Here is a 10900-nt window from a genome sequence, read left to right on the forward strand (position 1 = left end):
CTCTATTTCTTTGCATTGATCGCTGAGGATGGCTTTCTTGAGTATTCTATGGAGCTGCTTATTAGGATGCAGCCCTACTAGGTCTGTGACAATATTATGTAGCACAGGGCATGCTGGGAGAACAAAGATCCAGGGTGATGGACTCAGAGAAGCCATGGCTCAGTGCTAAATTTCACAAAAAATAATAACCATCAGTTACTGAGCACCAAGTTCCAAGTGACTGACCTATTTATATCTGCCATTTAGATCTCATCAGAACCCTGGGATATAATGTAATTACCTACATGGCAGGGAAGATGTAACCAAAGTTCCAAGGAGAGGCATAACCCATTGAGGTCATGTATTTAGAAACTAAGTTTCTGTCTGAAACATTGGACTCTATTACAAACGGTTCTCTTTGCTTACTGTCCTCAGGTTTAAGGGTAAAGACCATTGAGCCTGTGTCATAAACCAAAGTTAATAAGACGTGGTCCCTACTTTTGAGGAAATTTTAATCATGTGTTTGTATTTGGGGGCAGTCTTGAGTTGAAAGTGCGAAGGATGAATGGTCAACCATGCAGTGGATAAGAAGTATCTTCTTATCGTGATATCCATGACAGGATCCTGCACTTCCACAGGTCACCTCACAGAGACTACCAGAGTCACAGCCATGAAGACCTACCCAATTTGTCAGAAATTCTTCAAGACTCCAAGTCAGGTTTTGATTTTCTGAAGTTCTGATTTATAGCTCTGATTTCTCCTAAAATATGCCTCATTTTGATCCCCATTATCAACGGCTTCCTAATACTTGCCTATCATGCTTTCTCCCAGCTTGTCTGTTATGAATAATTTTGCTACGAACTGCTCTTCATGTACGAGGTTGGGTGGACATATGTTTTCATTTCTCTCGCAGAGATGCCAAGCAATGGAATCACTGGGTCATATGTAAATCTATGTTTAACACTTAAAGAAACTGCCAAACCATTTTCTAAAGTGGCTGTATCTTTTAACATTCTAATTTCCAATTTTTCTGTATTCACATTAACATTTGCTTTTGCTTTCTGATTGTAGCCATTCTAGTGAGCATGGAATGATATCTCATTATAGTTTTAATTTGTATCTCCCTAATGCCAAATTATATTAGGCATTTTTTCATGATCTGGTTGCATATTCATATGTATTCTTAGTCAAAATGCCTGTTTAATTTTCTTTGTGCATTTTTAAACTGGCTTATTCATTGTCTTATTATTGAAGTATAAGAGCTCTTTTATTGTGGGTACCAGTCTCTCATTAGATGTATAATTTACAAATATTTTCTCCTAATTTGTGACTTGTCTTTTACTTTCTTGATGTTTTCTGAAGTGAAAATGTTTTAAATTTTGATAAAGTCCAGTCTATTTTTTTTACCCTGGATCCCTTGGGGGTTTTTTGTTGTTTTTGTTCCTAAAGAGGAAGGATTTGGGTCTCATATTTGTTTCCAATAAAAATTTTAGAAAATAAAGTAAAGCATTTTGGAGACCTTGGGCTACTGGATATTTTCCTTTAGTAGGCTTTAGTGAGCACATTCAAATAAGTTCTAATATATAGAACCTCAAGTTTCATCTGAAGATTGTAATTATGCTGCATCCATGTCCTTCTTTATTGGCATATTTTAAAAAAACATTTTTTGGGGGGGATTATTTCAGAACTTCTAAACCATCACCCCACATGGTCCCTTCATTACCCTCTCTTCTTGGTACTCTTATGGGCTCATAAGAATATTTCATATATCTCCTTGTCAGTTGCCCTGCAATTGGACAGATGTAACTGCTTTGATTACAGTTTGATCCCCTTGTCAAAACCCCAGTGCAGGGCTTGTTTTGCTGACTGCCAAGGCTCTATTTTGTGTTTTATGATTGAATGTAGAGGGTGGAACAGTTTTGTCTCTGATACTGCTGAGTTCTTATTTTTCTTATGAAGAAGAATTTAAGATTTTGGGAGTGAAACCATGATTATGACATTTTGTTTTATTGACGTGTTTAATGTATTGGTAAATCAAGAGTATGTTTTATGGGATTTAAAAGCTAAACACAAACCAAAATTGAACATCAGGTTGCTGCAGTCACAGTGATAAATTTTAAAGTTCTTTCCTCTGCTGAGAACATTTTGAGGTTGTCCCAGGAGATATTTTAGGATTCCACAGACCCAGATAGTATGTGAGCCAGGCCATGGGGCATCTTATTTGAACATTAAATCCTGAGCACCTAGCATAATACCAAGCATATGTTGGTGCTTAAATAGAAATGATTTTTTTTTTTCCATTTCTGTCCTTTTGTTTTCCTTCTGTTTGGTTTTTTACTTCTCAGCTCAGAATTCTCTAAATATCTCTGAGCTTTTCAGGTTTACATGGGAAAATAACAACTATTGCTAGATTTTATTAATGATCAGGTGGTCTCCTTCTCACAGGATGGTTTGAGAGTTCCTAGGATACTGAAAAGACTTAAGGTCCCTTTCTGGTTATGATACTGCGACCACATGGTCAGGAGCTAAATATTCTTTTGTTGACTCCTCATTTTAGAGGTGCCTCTAAGGTTGAATGCCAGAGAGCTAAGCCGACTGGACATTTAAAATGTACTCAAATACGAGTATTACAAGATGTCCTCTTGTTTAATCATTCAATAAATAAATAAGGAACAACTATCATGTGCCACTCCCTGTGATGAGGAAACTGGAGATAAAAAGATGCAGATAGCCTCTGTCCTCAAGAAGCTTACCATGCAATTGGGCAGGGGAAACACAGCAGACTCTGACACATTGTGCTGAAGGCTATGTTGCAGGAATAAATAACGTGCTCTGGGAAGTAGAGGAGGGAGTGAAAAATGTTGCCTGGGGGTTGGGGAACTGTGCTTGTTTTGTTGGTGTGCATACTCTTTCGTCACTGGAAGCCCTGAGGACAATTTTTACACATACCCATTTGGCAAGATAATATTTGTAAAATATTTTACTGTCCTCAGCCCACAAGTGAAATGATTCATATGGCATAGCAGGACATGAAGCATCGGTCTAACACTGGATTAATACTTTCAAAGTATTTATAGGCATCACTGTAAATAACCTAGATTCTAATTACTTTGTGACAATGGATGCAAAGTGAAACTTACTGGACAAACAACTGTTTCATCTGACCAAGGATATCTTCTGCCTAATTTGCTAGTGTTAAGAAAAGCCTTTCTTTTCTTCCTTCCCTTATGTCTCCCCTCTCCCTCACTTCTAGTTTTTTTTTTTTTTTGAGCACTTGCCATGTGTTTCTGAGCATACAAAGATGGCTAAAACAGTCTAGCAGGGGAGACAAAGAAATAAACAAATCAACTTTATTCACTAGGACACATTCTGTAATAGAAGAGTGTACAATATGCTGGGGATGCTTCAAGATACAGAAATTCTATCTGTCTCAGGGGAATCCAGCAAGACTTCCCAGAGGAGGTGGTATTTGAACAGGATCATGACAAACACATTGTCTGTTTTGTATCTAAGGTCTTAATTTATGACCCAATTAGTGTATGGACAACTGTAGTGACCTTTGCAATTATGAGCTGTGTCTTTGTAAAAATAATGCACAAGTTATAAACTAAAATTTGATTCTGGAAATAATATATTTAAATATAAGAACTATTTCATTAATGTTCTTCTGAAGCATTTGTTTAATGAAAGCTGAGTTAGCTGAATCTTGTTGAAAATAAATTCGATGAAACAGGGATTAACATTCTTTGAGCTTGATGTTCTTTGAAGTATAGAGAGCACTAAATGTTTTTGAAATATAATTCTAATTAGAAGGGTAGTTTCCACAGCAATAACATAAGGTCATGCAATCTGCTCAGGTCTGCCTCCAAGGGGTGCTGTTCCGAAAGAAAGGCTGTGATACAAATTTTTTCCTGTGAGTTGGGCAGTATGGCAGTCTTGATAATTCCTAAGATGCTCTCATGTCTGTCTCTTGTATATTTGTGTATATACATATACACATGTACATCTGGATACATGCATATGTATATCTACATACACAAAGATATATATATATATATATTTAAAAAATTTTATAAATATTGTTGTTGTTAAGTTGTTAAGTCATGTCTGACTCTTTTTATGACCCCATGAACTATAGCCCTTGAGGCTCCCCTGTTCATGGGATTTCCAAGCCAAGAATACTGGAATGGGTTGCCACTTCCTTCTCCAGGGGATCTTTCTGATCCAGGGATCAAACCTGTGTGTCCTGCATTGGCAGCAGGATTTTCTTTTACCACTGAGCCACCAGGAAAGCCCTTTTATAAATATATTTAAATATAGAAAAGTATACATAAATTATGGAGAAGGAAATGGCAACCCACTCCAGTATTCTTGCCTGGAAAATCCCATGGACAGAGGAGCCTGGTAGGATGCAGTCCATGGGATTACAAAGAGTCGGATATGGTAGAGAGACTGAACAAATACAACAACATACATGTAGTAAGTGTATATAACTTATTCAGTTATCAAAACTGAATATACCCATGAAATAAACCTGTAGATGACAAATAGGATATCAAAACATTACCATAAAGTTCCTCTTATGCCATTTCTAATTTTTTCTCCCATGAAGTTAACAACTATCCTGATTTTGAATGGCATTAATTAGATTTGCATATGAGTGTGTGTGTATATAAGCTTTAATTAGCTCAAGATCTTTGTTCTTTCAATGCTTTAAAGTTTGATATATGCATCTTTATTTTCCTTCAAACTATGTTTTAACATTATAGCATTCCATTATAGTATCAAAACTATACAACAGTATACAATCATTTTTTCCTTCCATCTTTTATTTTGCTATGGCTAGAATTTTCATGTGCACATGTGTTTTAGATTTCCAAATACATGACTATTATTTTTCTTTAAACAATTATCTTTGATATGTATTCAATTGCTTTATTACTAATTAACAATCATCTTTTGAAGAAAATTTAAAAATGAGAAAAATATCTTTGGGATTTATCTTCTATTTACCCTTTCTAGCTGTCTTTATTTCTTTGTACAGATTCAAATTTTCATCTTATATGAGTTTTCTTCAGCTTGAAGACTGTTTTAATATTTTTTGTTGTGTAGCTATGCTGGTGATGAATCCTTTCAGCTTCTGATTTTCTGAAATCATACAGGCCTATCTTGTTTTATTCTGCTTTGCTTTATTGTGCTTCCCAGATGTTGTTCTTTATTAATTGAAAGACTGTGACAACCCTGTGTTGAGTAAGTCTATCACTATTAGTTTTTCACGGCATATGCTTATGTTACGTCTCTGTGTCGCATTTTGTTAGTTCTCACAATATTTCAAACTTTTTCAGTATTTGTTGTAGTGATCTATGATCACTGATCTTTGAGGTTACTATACAACTTGCTAAAGGCTAAGATGATGGTTAGAAATTTTTAGGAACAAAGTATTTTTAAACTATGATATGTACATTGTTTTTCTAACTTTTTGAAAATTTTATTGACATATAGTTGACTTACAATATTAATTCCAGATGTACAACATAATGATTAATATTTTTATAAGTTATACTCCATTTAAAGCTATAGTATATTCTTGTATGTTTACTTTATACCTAGTAGTTTGTGTCTCTCTTTTTTTCTTTATTTTTTGAAAATTTATTTATTTTTATTGAAGGATAATTGCTTTACATAATTTTGCTATTTTCTGTCAAACCTCAACATGAATTAGCCATAGGTATACATATATCCCCTTCCTTTTGAAATGCCCTCCCGTCACCCTCCCCATCCACCCCTCTTGGTTGATACAGAGCCCCTGATTGAGTTTCCTGAGCCATACAGCAAATTCCCTTTGGCTATCTATTTTAAATATGGTATTGTAAGTTTCCATGTTACTCTTTCCGTACATCTCACCCTCTCCTCCCCTCTCCCCACGTCTATAAGTCTGTTCTCTATGTCTGTTTCTTCACTGTTGCCCTGTAAATAAATTCTTCAGTACCATTTTTCTAGATTCCATATATATGTGTTAGAATATGACATTTATCTTTCTCTTTCTGACTACTTCACACTGTATAATATGTTCTAGGTTCATCCACCTCATAGAACTGACTCAAATGCATTCCTTTTATGGCTGACTAATATTAAACTTCTTTATCCATTCATCTGTCCATGGACATCTAGGTTGCTTCCATGGTCTAGCTATTGTAAATAGTGCTGCAATGAACAATGGAATACACTTATCTCTTTCAGTTTTGGTTTCCTCAGGGTATATGCCTGGGAATGGGATTGCTGGGTCATATGGTGGTTTTATTCCTAGTATTTTAAGGAATCTCCACAGCGTCTTCCATAGTGGCTATGTCAATTTACATTCCCACCAACAGTACAAAAGTGTTCCCTTTTCTCCACACCCTATCCAGCATTTATTGTCTGTAGACTTTTTGATGAGGGCCATTATGACCAGTGTGACATGATATCTCATTGTAGTTTTAATTTGAATTTCTCTAATAATGAGAAATATTGAACACCTTTTCATGCGTTTGTTAGCCATCTGTATGTCTTCTTTAGAGAAATTTCTGTTTACATCTTTTTTCTACTTTTGATTGGGTTGTTTGTTTTTCTGGTATTGAGTTATATGAGCTGCTTGTATATTTTGGAAATTAATCCTTTGCTCGTTGTTTCTTCAGGTATGACCTAAATCAAATCCCTTATGATTATACAGTGAAAGTGAGAAATTTAAGGGACTAGATCTGATAGACAGAGTGCCTGATGAACTATGGATGGAGGTTCATAACATTGTACAGGACACAGGGATCAAGACCATCCCCAAGGAAAATAAATGCAAAAAGACAAAATGGCTGTCTGAGGAGGCCTTACAAATAGCTGTGAAAAGAAGAGAAGCCAAAAGCAAATGAGAAAAGGAAAGACATACCATTTGAATGCAGAGTTCCAAAGAATAGCCAAGGGGAGATAAAGCATTCCTCAGCAATCAATGCAAAGAAATAGAGGAAAACAACAGAACGCAAAAGACTAGAGATCTCTTCAAGAAAATTAGAGATACCTAGGGAACATTTCATGCAAAGATGGGCTTGATAAAGGTCAGAAATGGTAGAGACCTAATAGAAGCAGAAGAGATTAAGAAGAGGTGGCAAGAATACACAGAACTGTACAAAAATGATCTTCACAACCCAGATAATCATGATGGTGTGATCACTCACCTAGAGCCAGACATCCTGGTATGTGAAGTCAAGTGAACCTTAGAAAGCATCACTGTAAACAAAGCTAGTGGAGGTGATGGAATTCCAGTTGAGATATTTCAAATCCTGAAAGATGATGCTGTGAAAGTGCTACACTCAATATGCCAGCAAATTTGGAAAACTCAGCAGTGGCCACAGGACTGGAAAAGGTCAGTTTTCATTCCAATTCCAAAGAAAGGCAATGCCAAAGAATGATCAAACTACCATGCAATTACACTCATCTTACATGCTAGTAAAGTAATGCTCAAAATTCTCCAAGCCAGGCTTCAGCAATCTGTGAACTGTGAACTTCCAGATGTTCAAGCTGGTTTTATAAAGAGCAGGGGAACCAGAGATCAAATTGCCAACATCCGCTGGATCATGGAAAAAGCAAGAGAGTTCCAGAAAAACATCTATTTCTGCTTTATTGACTATGCCAAAGCCTTTGGCTGTGTGGATCACAATAAACTGTGTGAAATTCTGAAAGAGCTGGGAATACCAGACCACCTGACCTGCTTCTTGAGAAATCTGCATGCAGGTCAGGAAGCAACAGTTAGAACTGGACATGGAACAACAGATTGGTTCCAAATAGGAAAAGGAGTATGTCAAGGCTATATATTGTCACCCTGCCTATTTAACTATATGTATCCAACTACATCATGAGAAACACTGGGCTGGGAGAAACACTGGGCTGGAAGAAGCACAGGCTGGAATCACGACTGCCGGGAGAAATATCAATAACCTCAGATATGCAGATGACACCAGCCTGATGACAGAAAGTGAAGAAGAACTAAAGAGCCTCTTGATGAAAGTGAAAGAGGAGAGTGAAAAAGTTGGCTTAAAGCTCAACATTCAGAAAATGAAGATCATGGCATCCAGTCCCACCACTTCATGGCAGATAGATGGGCGAAGAGTGGCTGGCTTTATTTTTTGGGGCTCCAAAATCACTGCAGATGGTGATTGCAGCCATGAAATTAAAAGATGCTTACTCCTTGGAAGGAAAGTTATGACCAACCTAGACAGAATATTAAAAAGAAGAGACATTATTTGCCAACAAAGGTCCATCTAGTCAAGGCTATGGTTTTTCCAGTGGTCATGTATGGATGTGAGAGTTGGACTATAAAGAAAGTTGAGTGCAGAAGAATTGATGCTTTTGAAGTGTGGTGTTGGAGAAGACTCTTGAGAGTCCCTTGGACTGCAAGGAGATCCAACCAGTTCATCCTAAGGGAGATCAATCCTGGGTGTTCACTGGGAGGACTGATGTTGAAGCTGAAACTCCAATACTTTGGCCACCTGATGCAAAGAGCTGACCCATTGGAAAAGACCCCAATGGTGGGAATGATTGAGTGTAGGAGGAGAAAGGGACGACAGAGAGTGAGATGGTTGGATGTCATCATTGACTCAGTGGACATGAGTTTGGGTAAACTCCGGGAGTTGGTGAGGGACAGGAGTCTTGGCATCCTGTGGTTCATGGGGTCACAAAGTGTTGGTCATGACTGAGCGACTGAACTGAACTGAACTGAACTGAGTTGTTTCATTTGCTTTTATTTTCTCCCATTCTGAGGGTTGTCTTTTCACCTTGCTTATAGCTTCTTTTGTTCTCAAAAGCTTTTAAGTTTTAACAGGTCCCACTTACTTACTTTTGTTTTTATTTCCATTACTCTAGGAGGTGAGTCATAGCGGATCTTGCTTTATGTCATTGAGTCTTCTGCCCATGTATTCCGCTAAGAATTTTATAGTTTCTCATCTTACATGTAGGTCTTTAATCCATTTTGAGTTTATCTTTGTGTATGGTGTTAGGAAGTGTTCTAATCTCATTCCTTCACATATAGCTGTCCAGTTTTCCCAGCACCATTTATTGAAGAGGCTTCTTTGCCCCATTGTATATTCTTGCCTCCTTTGTCAAAAATAAGCTCTTCATAGGTGCATGGGTTTATTTCTGGGCTTTCTATCTTGTTCTATTGGTCTATATATCTGTTTTTGTGCCAGTACCATACTCTCTTGATGACTGTAGCTTGGTAGTATAACTTGAAGTCAGGAAGGTTGATTCCTCCAGCTCCATTCTTCTTTCTCAAGAATGTTTTGGCTATCTGGGTTCTTTTGTGTTTCCATATGAACTGTGAAATTTTTTGTTTTAGTTCTGTGAAAAATGTCACTGGTAATTTGACAGGAATTACATTAAATCTGTAGATTGCATTTGGTGGTATAGTCATTTTCACAAAATTGATTCTTCCTACCCAGGAACATGGAATACCTCTCCATCTGTTTATGTCATCTTTGATTTCTTTCATTAATGTCTTATAATTTTCTGTGTACAGTTCTTTTGTCTCCTTAGGTAAGTTTATTCCTAGATATTTAATTCTTTTTATTGCAGTGGTGAATGGAATTAATTCCTTAATTGCTCTGATTTTTCATTGGTAGTATATAGAAATGCAAGTGACTTCTGTGTATTGATTTTGTGTCCTGCAACTTTGCTAAATTCACTGATAAGCTCTAGTAATTTTCTGATACTATGTTTAGGGTTTTCTATGTACAGTATCATGTCATTTGTAAACACTGAGAGCTTTACTTCTTTTTCGATCTGGATTCCTTTTATTTCTTTTTCTTCTCTGATTGCTGTAGCTAGGACTTCCAGAACTATATTACGTTGAGTAAAAGTGGTGAAAGCGAACACCCTTGTCTCATTCTTGATCTTAGGGGGGTATACTTTCAGTTTTTCACCATTGAGGATAATGTTTGCTGTAAGCTTATCATATATGGCCTTTACTATGTTGAGGTAGGTTCCTTTTATGCCCATTTTTTGAAAGTTTTAATCATAAATAGGTGCTGAATTTTGTCAAAGTCTTTTTCTGTATCTATTTAGATGATCATATGGTTTTTATCTTTCAACTTTTTAATACAGTGTACCATACTGATTGATTTGTGTATACTGAAGAATCCTTGCATCCCTGGAAAAAAACCAACTTGATCATGGTGTATAAGCTTTTTGATGTGTTGCTGAATTCCGTTTGCTAAAATTTTGTTGAGGATTTTTACATCTATGTTCATCAGTGATATTGGCCTGTAGTGTTCATTTTTTGTGTTTTCTTTGTCTGGTTTTGGTATCAGGGTGATGGTGGCCTCATAGAATGTGTTTGGAAGTGTTCCTTCATCTGCAATTTTTTGAAAGAGTTTTAGAAGGATAGGCATTAGCTCTTCTCTAAATGTTTGATAGAATTCTCCTGTGAAGCCATCTGGTTCTGGGCTTTTGTTTATTGGGAGAATTTTGATCACAGCTTCAATTTCAGTGCTTGTAATTGTTGTTCATAATTTCTGTTTCTTCCTGGTTCAGTCTTGGAAGATAGAACTTTTCTAAGAATCTTTCCATTTCTTCCAGGTTATCTATTTTATTGTATATAGTTGTTCATAATAGTCTCCTATAATCCTTTGTGCTTCTGCATCGTCTGTTGTAACCTCTCCTTTTTCATTTCTAATTTTGTTGATTTGATTCTTCTCTCTTTTTTCTTGATAAGTCTGGCTAAGTGTTTGTCAATTTTGTTTATCTTCTCAAAGAACCAGCTTTTAGTTTTATTAATCTTTACTATTATTTATTTCATTTCTTTTTGCTCAGATCTTTATGATTTCTTTCCTTCTACTAATCTTTGGGCTTTTTTCTTCTTTTTCCAGTTGCTTTAGGTGTAAAGTTAGGTTGTCTATTC

Source organism: Bison bison, unplaced genomic scaffold (assembly GCF_000754665.1).
Source record: "Bison bison bison isolate TAMUID 2011002044 unplaced genomic scaffold, Bison_UMD1.0 scf7180017863957, whole genome shotgun sequence".
Taxonomy (NCBI): Eukaryota; Metazoa; Chordata; class Mammalia; order Artiodactyla; family Bovidae; genus Bison; species Bison bison.